General features: G+C 42.1%; 1 protein-coding gene across 2 annotated transcripts in view; it reads left to right on the top strand.

Annotated features, from left to right (window-relative positions):
• The first annotated feature begins 9,183 nt into the window (after positions 1 to 9,183).
• Positions 9,184 to 20,395, top strand: part of ASAP1 (ArfGAP with SH3 domain, ankyrin repeat and PH domain 1) — a 143,901-nt gene continuing 132,689 nt past the window's right edge. For both annotated transcript variants that reach the window (XM_063174241.1, XM_063174226.1), the window contains exon 1: positions 9,184 to 9,405. The gene's annotated coding sequence lies outside the window, so the exon portion shown is untranslated. The remainder of the gene's footprint in view (positions 9,406 to 20,395) is intronic.

Genomic DNA, 20,395 nt, shown 5'->3' with positions numbered 1-20,395 from the left:
TTATGTGTGCTTTGGGCTTGAAGCTTTGGCCTGAAAGGAGATATTTCTGTTAACAGACTACAAAAGATGGATGATTTGCTTTGCTGAAAAAGTTAGAAACTCCTGCAACGTCAACACAGTTCATTGAAAGTTAAGAGGGGGCGTGTTATTTTTAGGTGCTAAGTAATTCACAACATTTCATGTTTAAAATAAAATATTCATCTGTATCATTATGAGTCATCCTTGTTCAGATAGTTTACTAAAATATTCTCCTTATGTAATACTATCATCCAACACGCCTGAGATCTCTATTTTATTTTAAAGTTGGTGAAGAACAGAAAGTCAACAGATACATTTGTGTTTTTAAGGTTAATGGTGAAACAATATTTCAGGTATAGTCATATTAACAAGTTGTAAAATGTTGACTTCCCTTGCTATATTTTCAAATATTCTGTGTCCTTTCTATTATTATTTTTCTGCTGCAGTTTATGTGCTGTACTCCTGCAGCCAGGAACATGTGTTTCCAATTACTTGAGCTTTCCATACCAGCTTTGAGTTCAATAGTAACATTTTTTTTAAGGTACTGCTCCTCCTCCCACAGAAGTTAATATTCCTCTCCTTTTTCATGCAGCTAACAGCAGTGGCTCTCGATTTCAGGCTTATTTTAGAAATCATTTGATTGGGAGCTCCCCCAGATAAGAATATTGCTTTCTTCTAAATTTCTTGTACATTTTAAGTGAGAAAACCAAGCTTTCCTATTGAATGTATACGAAGTCTTGAAGCAAGACTGGGAAAACTGATGTAATCCAGTCTGCCTTGCATGACATATTCTCTGGTTTCTTATACAGCAAAGAATCCGACTTGACCACTAGAGCCACAATGATAGAAATATGAGACATCATCCCATCCTTAAAATTCATGAGTAGGCCTTACAAATCCTATTCCTGGAGCATTTGTACAACCTGTGTCCAAGTAATGTCTTGTAAGGTCATACGTTGTGATTATGACCATTTGTACATGGAGAATTGAGGCAGAGAGATGGTTTTACCTTTGTTGGCTTAGTCCTCAAGCTTGTATTTGACTTTTCTGCACATTTCCGGAACCCACCACTGAAGAGGGATCTCTTAAATGTAAAAAGGGTCCTAAAAAGTTTCCTGAGGAGGGCAACAAAGCCAGTGAGAGGGCTGGAAGTCGTGTCCTGTGAGGAGCAGCTGTGGGCTCTGGGCTTGTCTGGTTTGGAGAAGAGGAGGCTGAGGGTGACCTCGGGCTCTCTAAAGCTTCCTGAGGAGGGGAGGAGGAGAGAGAGGTGCTGAGCTCGTCTTCCTGGGATTTATTGGTAGGACATGGAGTGGTTTAAAGCTGTAGCAGGGGAGGTTTAGACTAGATATTAGGAAGCATTTAATGGAATCACAGAGTCATTTTAGCTTGGAAAAGACTTTTAAGATCTTCAAGCCCAACCATTAACCCAACACTTCCAAATTACCATTAAACTATGGTAAACTACTACTAACCCTCAGTGCCACATTTACATGTTTTTTTTAATATCTCTAGGAATGGTGACTCAACCACTTCCCTTGAAAACCTCTTCCAATGCTTAACCACCTTTTTTCTGTGGATTTTTTTCCAGTGTCCAATCTAAACCTAAGCTGGTGCAAGTTGAGGCCATTTCCCCAGCTCCTGTCACCTGTTACCTGGGAGGAGGGACTGACCCCCACCTCTCTATAACCTCCTTTCAGTTGTAGAGAGCAATAATATTTCTCCTGAGTCTCCTTTTCTCCAGGTTAAACACCCTCAGCTCCCTCAACTGCTCATCACAGGACTTGTGCTCTAGACCCCAGACTGCTTTGCTCTTCTTTCAACAGGCTTCAGAGGGTGTCAAAATACTGGAACAATCTTCCAAGAGGAGTGATCAACACTCCAAGCCTGTCAGTGTTTAAGAGGTATAAGGGCATGCCCTTAACAACACGCTTGGACAGCCCTGAAGCAGTCAGGCAGTTGGACTAGATGAACATTTTAGTCCCTTCCAACTGAAATATCCTATTCCATTGATCATCTGCATCACTTAGACATTGGCTTTCACTCAGGATTCAATCTGAGAAAGGCCATGGGCTCACCATACAGAGAAAATTCAGGCACAGGCTGGAAATTGAGATGCAGAACTTATAGACAGTGCAAACATAGCCAACATAAAACAGACCCCAAGAAAACAGACCCCAACCTGAGGCACAGTCCATCAAGGTAAGAGGTGAAGCCAGAGAGACCCAGGCTGTGTCTTGTCTACGCAGGGGGTACAGGGCAATGTTTGAGTGGAGTGTAGCAGGGTTACTGCACATCCTTTCATCCTGCTTCAGGCTGGGATTAAGACAAAACACAACTAGACAGCAGCTTGGCTGTGCCCTTATATTTGTCACTTTAAGTGAAGTTTGGGTGATTTAACCAAGGCCAGCATAAGAGCTTGAACTTGGCATTATTCACAAACCAGCTTAACAAAACTTCATTAACAATTTAATTTGCCTCCTAGGACTAGGTGTGATCAGAAGGGCCAAGCCACAGGGGCAGAGTGTGGTCAGGGCCCCAGGCAGCAGAAAGGCTGGTCAGAAAGTGTTAAGGTGTTAGGAATAGGTTATAAACCTCTGGCCTTTAGTCACTGAGTAACCAAAGATTGCCTAGCAGATCTCTCATTTGACCTCCATGAGAGGAAAAGTCACAATCCCTTGTTTGCATGAAGAGAATCACACAAACACTACTTTGTGGTTGCCCTGAACATTGGGGAATGTGGGTGTCTCCTTCTGAAGTACAAAGCTGGTGAGGCAGTGTATGCTGAAATCACAAGGTAGGAATGGAGGATATTTAGCCCAAGAAGAGTCATTCAGAAAGGGGATTAATTAATGCATGGTGTTGCATGATCTTCCTCCATGGATGTGCTTTGTAAACCTCAGAAGCTGTGTTTGAAGCCTCCAATGGTAACATGGCAGAGCATAAATGAGAGATCCTGGCTGAGCCAGGATGAGTGTTTCAAATGGTGAACACTTGCAGAGGGATTCACAGCAAGTGAGAGTGGGATGAAGGCAGCCACCACCTCCCACAAGAGATGAAGGAGCTTTTCCCAAAGAGAAGCCTATAACCAGAGTGTATGCCAGAACAGTGATGTGATCAGGAGAAATATGGAAATGAGACATCTGCAGAGCCCATTCCTTCTTTGGGGAAGTGCTGCAGTCTCTGTGGCAATAGCAAGTCTCTTCTGTAATCACTGTTTCTCCCCACAAACCTCTCTGGTGCTGGTCCCTGGTGCATTGGTAGCAGGAGACAGGCATTGCAGCCCTCCTGAGCATGGGATACAGCACTCTGTGACTCACTGGGTCTAACAGAGGCCACCCCACCACCCACACTGCCCTGGTTTTCTCCCTGTAAAAGTCAGCCACACATTCATCATTTCTGCAGCAATCCCAACCTTCTGCTGGGCCATCTCCTTCTCATCTACACACATCAGGGCCATAACACAGCAGACTTCTGCTTTACCCTTTGGCTTTGTTTCTCAGTCATGTTTCCTCATCAGCATTCTAGGGTTTGGATTTTGATGACACCCACACATGCATATGCATAAGAATAAAAAGCTAAACTCCTAATCAATTACAGTAATAGGAAAAAAAAAAAAAAAAAGGATTTGTATTTGTCTTTCTCTTTGTAGGCATGTTTCATGATGACCATCACCTATTTCCAAAAGATGTGAATACAATACAACATTATTTTCCCAGTGGCCTTTAATTTTCTGGACCACTCTAAAGCTCTCCAGGCTAACAACTCATGCTCACAGCCTATGTGTTGTTGCATCCAAATATTCAGTGCTTAGGGCATGTGATGCTTGCAGCATTTATAACAGTGTTGACTCTCACATGTCTATGACAAGTCTCATGGCACCCATCCATACTTTCAGCTCCTTGTGATAATGGATTGATGAGAAATATAGCACTAATTTTTATGCATACATTAGTCTTCATTTGTAAAAATAGCTTAAAATAATTGCTCATATGACTTCCAAAGACCCAGATCATGAGAAGCTTACATCTCTTTTTTAAAAAATCCTCTAATTGCTAAACAAATCTGGTGATCAACTGGGGTTTGTCATATGTTTGTTAATGTCTGGAATTCTTGACTTCTGTTTGTCATTTAAGTTTTCTGTAACAAACCAGTGGCACCACATTGAGAAAGCATCTTTTTCAACAATTTTTTAAAAGGAATCCAAGGAAAACTTTAGTGACAATTGGAGAATAAGCCCAGTGTGACTGACACTCACATGTCCAAGGTGTCCTTCCAACCCAGCCATTTCTGCACAACTGACATCCTAGAAACCTACAGAGAATGATGTAGAGAGAGTCAGATTTCTCCACACAACATTTTTATTGCAACTTGGGTCTGTGGAGCATAATTCAACTTCTAGTTGTGTCTCAATACTGTCTGGACTGTCCACATATCTTTAGGAAAAGATGAAGCCAGTAGCTGCTCTGACACTATGGGGACCTCTCTATGTGACATCTGCTTTCTTTAGTGCCCTTTATTGTATATTTATATACAGCATCTTTGAGCAGAGCTGGTAAAACAATTGTTTGTACATGTCTTTGGTTTCCTCCCTTCATATGCCACATTGGAAAGAAAATAGGGGGGAAAAAAGACTATGAAAATACTCCCCATTTTTTGCCATTGTACCAAGGAACAATGAAGGAGAGGCAAAAAAGTAAATGCTTCAGGGTTTGGGGTTTTTTCTTATTTCAAGAAAGAAAACTAAAACCAGTTAAAAATGAAACATGCACAGCCTCCTGTGCATTAGTGCAGCCTGTAGGTACCACTAAGGGTCAAGTGCTTCTTGTCAAGGCAGTTTCTAATTTCTGGACCTTTTCATGACATCAAGAAGTGCTATTTGCTTAATAAATGTACAAACATGTTGTTAAACCCGTTAGAACACAGCTTCTGCTGTATTTCACTGAATGAAAAGTGGGGAGTGTGACAATGTTTCTTGTGTAATGCAAGAGCACATGGTTTGCTGGATGGAGGGGGCTTGGTGCTTTTCCTAGGGCAACATTGCCAGCAGGGATGCTGATCCCAAAAGTAAACCTCCTTGGCTGCTCACTTAGGAAGGAGCAGGACTAGTAATAAAAGTGGCAGGGATCTCCAAGGAAATGCTAAAAGTGAAAGCCAATGCACAAAGATATGTTTTGTAGTGCAGCAAGAGGTCTCCAAACAAGTTAATTACTGAAGTTTTCAAGAAAAATACTGTTTATGGTAAGTTGTGTCAGTGTTTATGAAATCCCTTTGGACAGTGTTTTCTACTAATTTTCTGTAATGCTTGCAAAGTTTTAGTATATGCTGTAGTAAATCCAGACAGAGTCACAGTGTGATTAGGGAATGTGGTTTAGTGTGCCACAGTATTTCTCTGGCATCCAGTTTCTGGTAGCTAGAGAGAGAAAATTCTGGGATGGCTGAGACAAAGGGCTGGCCATGCTCTAAAGGGAAACTACATTAATTTCATGTCAATATATTCAGTAATTTTTTTCAAGGATGTAAAGCCTCCAGGTAACTGAAGGGTGGAGAATGACAAAACTGGGACCTGCAATTTCTTTCTCCAAATGTTTTATTTATTCTGTTGAAATCTTCTCCAAATCCAATAAGTAGGGCAGTAAATAACTGATCTTTCTTTCCAATCTATAATGAAAAAAAATTCCTAACTATTATAATGATAGGGCTTGTAATCGAAACATGAAAAGCAACAGAGCTTGGGGCCTCATAGGTTGATGATAATTTTCTTGAGCATTTTGTTCATGATCTCAATAATTATTTCATGTGCTTTATCTTTCACATGCATATCTAAACCCTTTTAATCTTTAATGAACTGACTTGTCTTAATTCAGTAGCCTTAGAGTTCTTTATGGAAGAAGTGACAATTTTGTTATCAGCACTAGGAATACACAAAGTTACATCCTGGGGATATAGAATAATTGATCAGAAAGCTCAGCTGCTGCAGGTACATCAAGGGTGGATGTGGTTGAGGGTTTTTCCCAATTTAAAAGCAAGCATCTTCACATCTGTAATGAGCAAGGCCACTGGCCTTTTTTCTGCTAAGGTGATGGGGGATTTTTTGCAGCTGCTGTGCCCTTACAAGAATCTTTATCCACTCTTTAGCTTTGATAACTCTGCTTGTCTGAGTTTAAAAATTTCTTTCTACTCCATTTCTGCTGGAATGTTTCTGTAAAGTTTATTATTTTCAGCTTCATTATTTTGCCTACCATGCTGTCCCTGTTCTCCCTTTTTCCCAAGATGGACAATAACATCTTTCTGTAGAGTTTTTCAACACAAATGTTTCATAAAATTAAACTTTTCACAGTAAGCACAACCTTTTTTCTACTTATTTTTTAACTGGAAAAACTGGAAAGTATAATTTTTGGTGGTTCTTTCTGGAAATTGTTGGAGATGTGTTATAAACTGATAGTTTTCAATTTAATATAAATTATTTCCCCCCCTTTTGAAATTTTTTTACACAGAACCCCAGTTTTTCAGAAAGCATTTGCTCTTCTGCTTACAGCCCATTGAAGGTAGCTGGAGGACACTAGTCTTTTTAATTATTGCTTTATCCCCTCTCACCTTGACCTCACTCTGCCCTGGTAGGGAATGTTTGCCTACACCTAACTGATTTACAGCAGATGTTAGTGGTAATAAATTATATCCCACTTCCCCCAGCTCCTTTTTTTGTCTAGAGCTGCTTGAGCATTTTCAAATGAAAAGTCTCTCAATCTTAAAAGGCTTTTTTTTGGTCAAAATACATATTTTTAAGTTTTATGCCTATTTTCTCTATTTTTTAAAATTTCTGTCCAGTTATACTGAAAAGGCTGCACTTTATACCTTTTCTCTGTTTTTTGCCTTCTGACTGGAATGAGTGGCACTGAGGGGAAAATACAAGAAAAGAGAAAGTGAAAAATACTATGACAACAGAAGAACTCCTATGGAAAAAAAAAAAAGTGAATAACTGAAATAGCTCACTGGCAAAGCACATGGAACAAGAAAAAAAAGAAAAAATGTTCAACCCCGACATGTTTTAACTTTTCCCTAGTTTTCCACCAGTTCCTTCCTGACATCATCAAGCAACCATTTGGTCCTTGTTTCATGCAGCACGTGCTAGCAAGGCAGATGACTTCATGCCTCTAAAGTCAAGTATTTGTTCTACCAGCTCTTTGCACAGCTGCAGCCACCAGTGCTCCATTCAATCTCACAGGCACTGACCACCATCACCAGCCTCATGCTTTCCAAAAAGGGGAATGACTGGGAACACGAGGACCCAACTTGAAAGATAATTTTTGAGTCAGAATTAGGCTGGAGACCAGATGAGAGTTCCTGATGAAGGGATGCCCCCAAAGCCCCTTTTTCCACCCCAGTTCTGCTGCCAGGCACAACCTAACTCCACAGCCCAGGCATGATGTCCAAGCCTGGCCACCTCCAGGGAATGCTGCAACCAATGCTGGTTTGCCAGAGCTTCTGTCTTTGAAATAACAAGCAGAAACACACTGCAAGTAGCAGAAGGAGCTGAAGGAAGCCTTTTCCTATAGTGCTCCTGTTTTGTACCCAGCAGGAAACCTAATATAATGATAGAGGTTAATATGGGATGTGGGACTCACATTAGGGCCATTTCAGATGAGATAATTGCCAATGCCTCCAGCGAGGGCACCAGTCATGGATATTACCCCTGTGCTAATTACTTCCACCAGCAAGTGAAATTCAAGGTACTAATTTTTATCCCTTTTTTAAATTTATTTCTATGAAGTCTTAGGAGAATCAGAAAATCGAAAGACATGATGTTTTCTTTCTAACATGCTTTAGGCAGGACTGTCCCAAAAAGTCAATTTTCAGAGAGAGGAAGCATTTTTGGAAGTGGGCCCTTGCCTTAGGAATACATAACCTCTGGAAAGCAGAGAAGCCTGGAATTGTCCTCCTCCAGAAAACACAGTGAAGTTCCCATTCTGCAAACATACAGAGTCTTAACTCAAGGTACTGTATATGTATATGTGTGCTTGTAATACTATGAATTTAAATTTGGCAACTCTTATGTAAACTTCACTTTATTAATTACATCTATGGGGTGAGGGGTCAGCTCTATGCAATACTATTGCTTCTCCTTGCCTTCACATTAATAGTGTAGCCAAGGTAGATCATATCAAAGAAATAAATTAAGTCTAAAAGTGATATTTTTATGATGGCGAGATAACCACAAGACACAAAGAGCAAAATGTATATTCTGAAAATAATCAGTCAAACAGGCTACATCCTAATTTTGCTAGGGACTGCAGAGTTTGTTCCTCAATTCATAGAATCATAGGATAGTTTGAGTTGGAAGGGTCCTTAGAGGTTATCTAGTTCCAGTCCCTCTGCCATGGAACTAGATTCCTAGACAAAATGGCATAAAGAGAATCTCCAAACTCCCCTGCTGCTTTAAGTAGCCTGTCCTTACAATTTCCAGGGGAGGAAGCAGGGGGTCTCCACTGTACCAGCCTGGGGTAAACCATCAAATATCCCACAATATATGGGAAATATCCCACAGACTGCCATACAAATCTTGTGTTACAGCAAAAGAGAAGTGGAAAAACAGGTAAAACTCCCTCAGGACTACCAGGTACCCACAGTCAGTGGCACACAGGAGTTTGGGCAGGTGGCTGCAGGGCTCAGGGTGCATCTCCTTCTCAGAGGAGGAAAATGATGCACCTTTCCACTACAGCAGCACCATGTAGAAACCAATGGAGTTAAAAAAGGCGAGGGCAGGGCTGAAAGCAGGGCTGCTGCTCAGACCGGGGAGCGCTCAGGCTGCGGAGCCCCGCGGGCAGCTCGAGTTTCCAGGCGCTCCTATCGCAGATCTGATTTCAGCCGTGGGCAGGCAAAGGGTTAACAGGGACGCTGCATGTTAACTGTATCTGTGGAGATTATGGCATGTTTATCCAGTGTTCAGATTTCCTGTCTGAGGGTTTGGATTTCCTGAAATCCCTGCTATCAGCCCAAGTGCTGTCCACTGAGCAGACCTTTTTCTCTCTCTCTCTTCCCCCCACCCCACCCCCCTTTTTTTTTTTTAACTTTGCTCACATGGTTGGTTTTCCTTCCTGCTCTCTTTCCAGTTGTAGTGCCTGTGTCTCCTCACCGGTCAGGACATTTATGGATGCTGATCAACACTCTTAGACTCCACAGCTCTGAGGATTGCCGCACGTTGGATTTCCTTTTTATTATTATTGCTATTATTTTATTTCATTTTATTTTAACATTTTGTGGCAAGAAAACCTGAAGAAACATGCTCCTTTTCAGCTGCCCATGGGAGAATATGTTTTAGTCTGAGATGGAATAATGGCCTTAGGCTTGAGGACCAGATCTGGAATGGGAATTCAGACTGCACACGTCCTGGTGAGTTACGGCGCGTGGGGGCTGAGCGTGGCTGCTGAGGAGCAGCTCAGGGCCAGGGACAAAGGCTGAGCCCGTCCATTCAATGTGGCTGCGGAGCAAACGGAGAAAAGCAGATGGGTGAACCTGAAGTCAGAACTTTTTTCCAAAAAAAAAGACAGTCTATTTTTCGATCCTGAAAATACACACATTGCTCCACAGCCCAGATAATGCCCTGGTAAACTTTGTAGCAAAATGTGTAAGGCCAGATTCTGGGAGTCCTTTCTCATGTAAGAAACTTTTACTCATGTAAACAACCTCAGTGACTTTAACAAGAGCTCATGTAAGAAAGGACTTGCAGAATGGGGCCCACATTGTAAATTGTAATGTCTCACTCTCAGCAAAAATTAATTTAAAAAAACCTTTCACATTTTCTGATTATCTTTGCATGTTTCCTTGGCCTTTTACATTTTATTGTGGATCTAGATTTAAGTTTAAAGAGGAATCTGTGTGCCAACTATTTGCGCTATTGTCTCTTAAATAAGTTTGCAGTAAGAGCAACAGTATTGCTGTATTCCATGCAGCAATTCCGGGAGGCCAGAAAGGGGCTTTCTGTTGTTGGAGGGAAAATGCTGAGTGCTATGCTGCTCTGAATGAACTGGAAAGCTGCACTCAGACATGGGGCTTAGCTGAGGTTTTAGCTTTGTTTTTGGATGTTACAGTTCATTATGACATTATCAGCCTTAGGTGGTTTTAGCTAAACCACATTCACAAAAGCAATGAGTTGACCAGCCTCAAAATCAGTGACTCAGAATTTGAAAAGAAAAAATCTTCCTTTCAGGCCTCTGAAACAGAATTCATTATTGGCATCCATGGAAGTGTTGCTGGAGTAAGGTGTGGAAGATAAAGCATCATCACTGTTGCAACTTTTGCTCTGTCCCATGGCTGGAGGTTGTGGTTGTGCTGAACATTCCTAAGCTGCTCATTGGACCCAGTGCAGGGATTTGATTCTATAATTGTAGGGGGAAAACTGGTTTCAGGACTTGCTTAGATGTAGGGAAAACTATAGGAAAACCATCTTTTTTTAGCAATTTTATTTTTTATAGTAATTTTACTGTTTTTCTTAGACTACTGAACAAGTCCTGAATTCTAGTGTACAGCACTGCATGTCAAACAAGAGATGGATATTTAAATTTTGGGGTGTTTAGTAGGACAGAATACTTTCCTTCTTATACCAATAAAGGAAAAGAGCCATTTTCCAGTTCTTTGCAATGCTTTCAGATTTGAGGTTTTAAACTAACTTCTGGTGTGCCAGCTATCTCTACAACCCTTTGAACATGATCCTGCTGCTCATATTCAAGGTTTTCTTTCCTTAAAGAGCAATGTTTTCTGGAGGAGCCAGACCAAACTAATGTCTTGTCTGCCTGGGAACTCCAGGAATTTAGTTTTAATTATTGACAGGGGGCAACACTGAACCTGGAGGCATTTTTTGCATTGAAAGGTCAGTTCTTGCTGTGTATGTAGGATGTACTCTCATTCTAGTCAAAAAAATGAAAGGGGGGCCAAGGAACCCTCACCTGAGTTAGGCTGGACTGTGGTGCCCTGCCCTGCAGTTACCACACAGTTTGATGGTCCGTGGTCATGGATGTGATCAAACTGACTGGAGCAGAAATGTGCTCCTCTCAAAGCTGGCAGTAGACTCAAATGTCATCAATGATCTGTGAACTGCAGAAAGTACGGACAAGGAGTCAGGGGAAGCGTAAAGACTCATCTAGGTCTACCCAAATCTCCTAGATTTGGAAATTTTGTTGACCTTCCTATGAGCAAGATCCTTAAGACTGGGTCAGCTGTGGGATTTTTGCCCTCTTTTTGCAGGGCTGTCAGAACTTCTCTGGTTTCAGCCAGGTTGGGAATACTGTGGGAATAGTTTTCCTGGTGGTATTTTGGTATTTCCTCTTCTGCTCACACCCAGAGCAGGAAGTGCAGAAGCACAACCTTCAGCGCATTGTGTACGGGTTTCTTTTTATAAACCTGAATTCTCTGCCCGCCCCCTCTCTTTTTTTTTTTTTTCCTAACAGCCCTCACATAGGATTAAGGCTCTGTTGGACTTAGACTGACAATTTTTTATATATTTTCATATGACCACACTAAGCACTCAGTAGTTCCTTGATAATTCATTAATAAGGGATTATCACATTAATTTTCAATTTTCTAAGTACAATATTCCCAATCCTATGGTGGATAATGTCAATGTGCCAATGTCCCCAGCAGCTGCTTCTGCTGGCATTTACTCCTGAACCTTCAGCATCATGTCACTAATTGGCCACCAGGACCTACCTACTCAGTTGCCCATGAAGAAATTCTGCAAATTCTTCTTTTTTTGTAACAAAATGCACCATTAAACTCTCTAAGATTAGACACTTCATGCTTTAATGTTCTTTCCCTCACTCATTTTCTTTTTCTGCATCAGTGAGGAGGTTCAACTCAAGCGCCCTCACTCCACGTGTCCAACTCACTCACCATCACGGCTGCCAGTCCTCCTGCCTTTCTTGCTGTTGTTGGCAAGTATGGATAAACAATTTTGACAGGTACAGAGTCCTGCAGAGCTAACTTCATAAGCAGAGTGATGTTTCACTGCTCAGATTATAAATGGACCAGAGGAACTAAACCACTTTCACTGAAAACGTCCACCACATAAAAAAAAAATGTAACCCTTCCTTTTCATGCAGTTTTCCTCAAAAAGGCAAAGAATTCAATTTTGTTTCATACCTGAGAAAGCATATCATATTTGGATTGCATCTTCTCCCTCAAGACTATCTTAGCCATGATGTGAGCCCTTAATCGGCCATTTTAGAAATGAAAATAAAGTTAATATAGATCTTAAAGTTGGTCCATGGCAAAATAATTATCTCTATCTCCACTTGGGTCCACTTTTAGGAGCACTGCATGGGCAGCTGTGCCAGTCATGATTGGAAACTCTCTCCATGAGTTTGTAAGACAATTTGCTCCTTAACAATTTCATAGTCTTCAAAATACAAGGAAGCACAAGTAATGGGAAGTTAATTTACTTCACTCAAGTCCTCTGTAACTTAAGATTTAAGCAGATGCAATGCAATTACTAAGGGGATTTGAGTTCTGTGATTCTTTTGGGGTGTTTCTATTGCTGTTGGCTCAAATTTTCTTTCTTGGGCTTTGGGGAGCTGCAGAGCTCCAGAGAGGGCACAAGGAGAGGGATGGAATGACAGCCTGGGTCATTATTTCAGACACTGATTAGCAGCAAGCTCAGCCTAGACCACACATCAGTCCTCCCATGTGGCACCCAGGAGCCAAGCTCCATCCAAGCTGAACAGGGGGAGATGTGAAGCTCCTTGCTCAGTCCCCCACCCTAAACCTCAAAGCTGGGTTCAGCCCCACCAAGTGATGCTTTTAGTGCATCTTCCTCTATCTCAACTGGAGTTAACAAAATCCATCTGTCTCTGTGAGTCAGCAGAAAAGTATTCAGCTTTTATAAGAGTTAAGGGACATGGGATAGGGCAATATCTTCCCCCAGCTTGGCACTTGCACATCACACAGGGAGAGGAGGTTGCATTTTCAGTTCTATTCACCAGAGGAGCTGATTTACACCAGCAGAGGATGTGGCTCGGGGTGTGCATGGCCATGGCTGCTGAACAAGGCTCCTTTCATCAGCAAACAAATGTGCAAATGGCATCACCCAGCACGCACTGTGCACAGCGGCTGCTGGCACTTCAGGAAAGTCAGAAGATATCTCTATTTTCTTCTCATCAAAAGCAAAATGAGGAAGTCTCCCCTCTCCTCTTGTGCCCCCACTGCTACCACCCTGGCTTGAGCAAGTTGATCCTTAGGTATTTGTGTGGGGGTTTGTTCTCAGTGGTTAACCACATAACAATTTGAAGCATGTGGCTCACTCAAAAGAAACTGCCTTTAAACATTTGCAGACTGGAATTGTGTTGGAGAGAGGGGGCTGCTGGCCACCCTGGGGGCTGCAGCAGGAAGCCCTAAACATCCCACAGCAAGGTCCCATGAAAAGGGGGAAAAAAGCTGATTTTATATCTAGGAACTTCTCTTCTTGACAATGCTCTACAGCCAGGGCCAGATGTTCCCACCTCAGGTTTTGTATCTTTACTTGGTGTGTCAGAGCAAAACACTCGACAGGAGACAAAACAGAGAGAAAAGGGGTGACAATCAAGGGAAGAGTGTTCTGGCACATCACTTTCATAAATAAAGACAGAGAAAAAATAACAAAGAAATTGGAGAAGCTTTTCTGTGAAGCTGAGAGTGCCTGAGACTGCTGCATGATCCCTGGGGGAAGGGGTGAGGCAGGTAGTGTGGGACTGGAGAGCCAGGCTCTGCAGGGCATGACAACCCCATGACAGAACAACCCTGTTTAGGGTGGTAAAATGCTTCATTAGAGTTCTTCCATCCCTCCAACTTTTGCTGGACAGAGAGGAAAGACTGGAGAAAGGAGGTGTGCAAACAAGATGAGCAGTTGTGCTTGAAGGGGTAAAGACCCCAACACCTGCATGGTGCCTCAGCTTGTTATCCCAGAGCTATGGGGCTATGCTAACATCCAGTTTTAAAGAGTCTGGGGCTTAAAGAAGCCAATAAAACTGAAGACTGCAACATTTCCCCATGGGAGAAGATGTCTGTGAGACATTCTGCAAGTAGTTTGTGACTCCCTAAGGCCCTGGGTTTTAATTGCCATCTGATCCAGTGCATCCTCAGTCCATGGTTAGGAGAGCCTCTCCTTGGCTGCACATATACACGCTCCTAAGTGTTCATTGTGGAAAATAACAAGTGCAACCCAACTACAAGCCACACTTCTAATTCAGCAGGTAAAAATACTGTATCTGTACAATTGCCAGAATGGCACCTGATCTAGGAAAGCAAATGGCTTTTGGATTGTGGCCTTAAAGGTTGTAAAGTTTAACTAATTTGGAGAAAGGGTAAATAAGGCCTTGCCAAGTCTTCTCTCATGGCTACAGTGACAGAAGCTGTAGCCTGTTGGCACAGGTATGGGATTGGATTCCAGTCAGAAATTGAGCTATGCCCCCAGGTCCTGGCAGGACCTGCAACCCCACACATTCCTTCCATACCTGTTCTCCAGTCTGGGGAGAAAATAAATCAGCTCTTAGTGGCTGAACACCACCCCTGGGATTGCCACCTTCTGTCTCTGAGTTAGGATGGGCAAGTCACTGCATGGCCCTACCCAGACCAGCAGCAGGAGCAGCATGGCTGGCTCCCACCTTCTTTTTGTTCATCCCTGCAGCAGCCAGAAGGGAAATGCAGAGCACATGGCTGATGTGCTCCTCAGAACCACTGGGGCAAGGAGAGGGAAATGTCTCCTGCCAAGCCTGGCACAGCATCATGTCCTTTTTATAGCAGCTGGCCAAGTGCACAGAGAGCAATTTTGTCCTGGCCAGGCCTGCCAGAGAGGCAGGAGGACATTTCAGGCACTAGGACAAGCCTTATAGTATGTGGATTCAGCCTAAAACAGAGCCCTTAGCAAAGTGCTATGGTTCTACACAGGAACATGAAACCATTCAAGCCAACACTTCGGGATCTTGTCTTCAGCAGTGCCTGACACACGAAAGGTGCAAGAGTTGAGCAGGGAGGACATGTAGTGGTATTTCACAGATAATGGTCCCAACGTTCCAGGATCTCATCTGGAGGATTTTCTGAGCTTTCAGAGCTCATGCTTAGGATGTACTTGTCCTGCAGATATTTGCAACATGCTTTGTAGGCTTTTTCCTACATAAACTAATACACATTTTAGGCATCCATCTTATAGGTACAAGAGATTGTTAGACAAAAATGAGTAGTGAAAGTCATGGAAGGAATTTTGTCCTGAGTTTACAGTTATTAAATCATTACTAACAGTGAGGGTACAATTCTAGTTTCCTACCTGATTTATAGTAGTGCTAAAAACTGAATTTTGTGGAAATATTCCAGATTTATTTGTGAATAAATAAGATCTATGCCAGCACCATGCAACTCCAGTACTTTATTTATGTAATTTAGCATGGAACTATATTGCTACTTTCCTTCTGCATTAAAATTCAAGCAGTTCAGTATTCACACAAATGAATATGCCTACTGATGTAATTATTTACATAACAGCATATTTGTCATGAAATGTGTAAGACTGCTGATGAAATGTGTTCTTTGCTGATGTAGGATACTGGCTCCATCCATCTGATAAGAGGCAGGTTGTAGTCACATATCCTTTAATAATTATTTCAGCAGGTGTCCTTTTATTCCTGTTCATAATTAGTAGCTGAGTACTTAGCAAAGCTTGTCAGGATCAGAAATTCCTACAATTCAGTAGTTATCTATATTCATGAACAGACAGGATCTCTACCTTGGTAGAATATTTTCTGATGATATTTTAAAATAATTAGGGTATTTAATACTAACGGGTACTGTAATTCTACAATAAGTATAAAGCTTTTGAATTATTATCAACCAGCAGGGTATAATTCTGATGTTACATGTGTCCTAAATGAATCTGATTCCAGATTTAATCAATGGTAAGATAGTTCTTAGCCACAATCCCAGATCTCACATTTTTATTTTCTGTGTTTTTGAAGCTGTGGTAGAGAATGATCTATCATATTTCTGTATTGACCAGGATGGGGTTAAAAATCTAATATCCAAGATGATCTACAGCTGGAATTTATTCTCACTACCCAGACAAATGGGATTTGGCTCAGTGGAAACAAATTTCCTTGCTATTGAGAATATTAAAGGGCGTCAGTAGCAGAGGAACAAGGATAAAAAGGTGATTGTAAGTCATGTTGTGCTGGAGCCATACAACAGCCTACCTGACACCTGGTCTGAATTACACAAGTCTCTTGATGGTTGAGATTTATGCTTTTCTTTTCAGAGTTCCTTGGAAGCTCAGAGCAGTAATTAGGCTGTTTCCCCCACAGGGTGGTTGATACATGTCTGCACAGGGTATTCCATAAACTCCTACACTTCATTCCCTCCAGTCCCTTCCAGCATGGAGGCTGCACGGTTCCTCTTCAGTGAGAAACATCCTTCCTCAAGGATCATTTCTAACTCTACTTCTCCCCATCTTAAGACACTTTGATTTCCCGAAGAGCCACAAGTGGCTGACACATGTATCTCCATCTCAAGTCTTGGCTCTGCAATAGGCCTCTGTCCTGTGAGTCACATCAGCAGTGTCCTAAGCACAGTCCTCCAATAGCTACAGCTTGAAAAATAGCTCAGACTTAGACTCACAATAAACTCCTACCATAGATTTACACCATTAGACAGAGGAGGCACAAGAAGGAACATGACCCCAATCAGTAAGACCAAGTTTAGCCTGACCCTAAGAAAAACAAGGAATCTTAGACAACACTTTTCCATGATGCTGTTGCTGAAAGACAACTTATCATTTAAGGGAACCTTATCCATGTGGTGATTATTTGCATTCTGGGGGGGAAAAGTAACTTATATTGTAGGAATTCATATTATTTAAATAGGGTTTAAATAATGTGTCACTGAGAAACTGAGAACTCTGCAGTACCTATAGCCTGTTTACAAGTGAGACTGAGGCAATTGCATTTTGTGTGTGTATGTGTCTCCCCAAGACTTTGACACCCCCCCTTCCCTAACCAAGACAGATGGAGGAACAGAGGTCTCAAGAGCTCCTACACATTTTGTAAAAATAGGCAGATTGCTAGAAGAAAAAAAAACACTGTTTGAAACATCTAACTACCTCCTCCCAAAGGCAAAAGCCACAGCTACTGTGAGGCCGAAAGAGAATTTCCACAGGAGTGTAATGATGAGCCCACTGCAACCCAGGAGAAAAGCTTCCACAGCATTTGCCCCTCCAGTCTGCCCATAAGGGGTTTCAGAGATTCCAAATCCTCTTGGTGTTCATGCAAACCTATGTGTGCTAATGGGGCTTTAGCAGCAATAACAGTTCAGAGAAAGACACCTGTTGTTATTTATCCCAAGAGTTAAATTCTCTCTCCTTGAACTATTATAAACCATTAAACTACCATGTTAATGCCAGAAGTGTTTCCTGGAAATAATAATGTGCTGGCATCAGTATTGCTTCCCTACCAGTGCTGGCTGCTAGTACAGTGGCAATGTTTTGAGAGGACCCTGTTTGCTAAAGCTGGCCATTGAAAGTAAAATATTCATTAGTAATTTTCAAAATATGGTTGCCTAGAATTCAGAACTTTAGCTCATAAACTAGATAGATTGGATTATTTCAATGCCTTTGAAAGTGAGGTTGATTATTTTAGTCTAGTAAAGGTTTTGCTAGGAGTTCAGTGCTTCCTCTCAAGTGTCCCAGTGCAGGACAAAGTAACTCTGCTCTGAGCTGTAGAACATTTGTTTTTACACTTCAAGGCCTGTTCTAAATAGAAACCCTCAGGTGGGCCAGGATGTTGAAGCCAAGTCAATTTGAGTCTTGTGGAAAGACACTCGGCTCCCTTCAGAATGGGAACCCAGATGGGAGAGAAATAGGGGTGCCCAGAAAGGACAGGTTTGTGCTTTTGCTCCTTAGCACCCCCAGATATCTGCACCATAAATGAGTTTACCAGGTTTAGCAGGAGACAAGTGGTGGCCATAACATCAGAACTGAGCAGTGCCAGGCAGCTCCCACTCCAGAAGGAAACTGCAGCAGGCTTTGCTCTGGTTCCCACAGATGGAATGCAAGGGAGGAGGAACACCACAGTGACCAGGCAGCATCTGTGTGAACACTGACAACACCCTCTGGTTTCAACAGCAGTTATCATGAGAAAATATGTTTCTGCTTTGTTGTTTCTTGTGCATGACAGAAACAAAAAAGATTTTTTTTCCCCCAGAAATGAAGCAGGTTTGTTCTGGAACGTGGTGGGCAGATCAGGTTCTTCTAAGTACTGAAGGATATATATGTGGGATTTCACCATTTTTAAGTTCTCCCAGGATATTTTTGCAATATTAATTGTGTTGGTTTCAGCATTGTTTTTGCAGCAAACAGTAGACCAAATGTAAGGAAAGCTGGCCTCATTTGTGCTGTTAAATCTTTCTTAGAAGCAGAAATTATTTGCAAGATCATAACTTCCCTCACAGACACGATGTTTAATTAGGGAAGAGTTCTCTTACAGGGTAATATTCTTACTTCTGTGCACATCTGCACAGGATTTTCCTGATCAGGAGATCAAGAGAAAAATAATCTGAACAACTGCTTCTCTAAGTCATAATGAACAGAGAGTTGTGCAGTAAATCATAATGCTCAATAAAATGAAAAACAAAATTTGGCTGGAGATTAATGGCTGTAAAGGGACTTACTGAATTAAATTGGATCAGATGTTCCCTGGAAAAAAATCTGAGATGTATTCACAGGGCTCTGTGGTGTTGGTTTTATTTTTCACAAAGGAAGATTTAACTTGATTGTTTTGCAACTATTAACAATTTCTAGGCCTCGCAGAGTGATCTTAGGGGCTTGTGGTAGAGGACAGGGACTGGCTGGAAATTCTGGTCCCATTTAGGCAGGGGAAGGGAATGAACACGGAACCTTCCCACTACACAATGCTACAAACTTCTCAAGTGTTGCAGGGGCATTGCATTTTAACAAGAAAAGGAGGGCTGGCTTCAGTTCCCACGTTCAGGGGTAGATTCATGATTATAGGTCTGTTGAAAGACTGATATCCCTGAGTTCCCTAAGGCTGTGCTCAAAGCCCAGCTGCACCTTTCAGGTTCCCTCTTAGGTGGTTTAAGTGCCTCCTTCTTACTGTGTCTTCTCCTATAATCTCAGTTTTAAGCATCCAGTCCTTCAGATGTTGGCTGAAGACACATATGGGCTTTGAGTCAGGCTTTTGAATTTCCCCAGGGACTCAGGCTCTCTAAATCTACCCTCAGCTTGGTATTTCACTGCCAGATTTGCTTGTGACTCCAACCACAAGCAGCAAAACATTTACACTTCAAGAACTTCTCACCAAAGAAACCGACTTAAAACTGTAAACCAGTGATGGGGACCAACATTTCCCACTGCTGCTGGTGGTTTTTCTAATCAGAGATGTCGCTCATTTTGTCAAGATCCTGACCTGGTTCTTTAATATATCAGCTGAAGGAAACCAAGGCCGCATAAATTGTCACTGATCGTGCTAGAAATACTGAAAACTCTTTCGCCCTGAGTTAATTCTCTGAACTCCAAGTGAAACAGACCCATGGCAGGACAGATCCCCGGCAGGCTCAGAGTCGAAGGGGATGCACACACCTCCCCTCTCACCTGCTCCCTGCAGCACAGCAGGTCTGCAGGGCTGTGCTCAGAGACTTGGCCTTATTAACTTCTCTGGCTTTTGGGAGAAATGGACTTAACAACAGTTGCCTAGAGCCAGAAGAAGAGGGGAAAGGCTATGTTATTAAAATCTAGAATGTAACATCATTTTAAAATTCATCAAAGAGCTCAGAGCAAATTCTCCAGAGATTGAAGACTTAGTCATCCCAGGTTTCTCCAACTCATTTAGATAATTGCCCTTGAAATAGCTGTCTTCTTTTTTCCTTCCTTATCTTTCTTTCTTTCTTTCTTTCTTTCTTTCTTTCTTTCTTTCTTTCTTTCTTTCTTTCTTTCTTTCTTTCTTTCTTTCTTTCTTTCTTTCTTTCTTTCTTTCTTTCTTTCTTTCTTTCTTTCTTTCTTTCTTTCTTTCTTTCTTTCTTTCTTTCTTTCTTTCTTTCTTTCTTTCTTTCTTTCTTTCTTTCTTTCTTTCTTTCTTTCTTTCTTTCTTTCTTTCTTCCCTTCCCTTCCCTTCCCTTCCCTTCCCTTCCCTTCCCTTCCCTTCCCTTCCCTTCCCTTCCCTTCCCTTCCCTTCCCTTCCCTTCCCTTCCCTTCCCTTCCCTTCCCTTCCCTTCCCTTCCCTTCCCTTCCCTTCCCTTCCCTTCCCTTCCCTTCCCTTCCCTTCCCTTCCCTTCCCTTCCCTTCCCTTCCCTTCCCTTCCCTTCCCTTCCCTTCCCTTCCCTTCCCTTCCCTTCCCTTCCCTTTCTCTCTCTCTCTCTC

Source organism: Melospiza melodia, chromosome 1, assembly GCF_035770615.1.
Source record: "Melospiza melodia melodia isolate bMelMel2 chromosome 1, bMelMel2.pri, whole genome shotgun sequence".
Taxonomy (NCBI): Eukaryota; Metazoa; Chordata; class Aves; order Passeriformes; family Passerellidae; genus Melospiza; species Melospiza melodia.
This window is presented reverse-complemented; position numbering and strand designations above follow the sequence as displayed.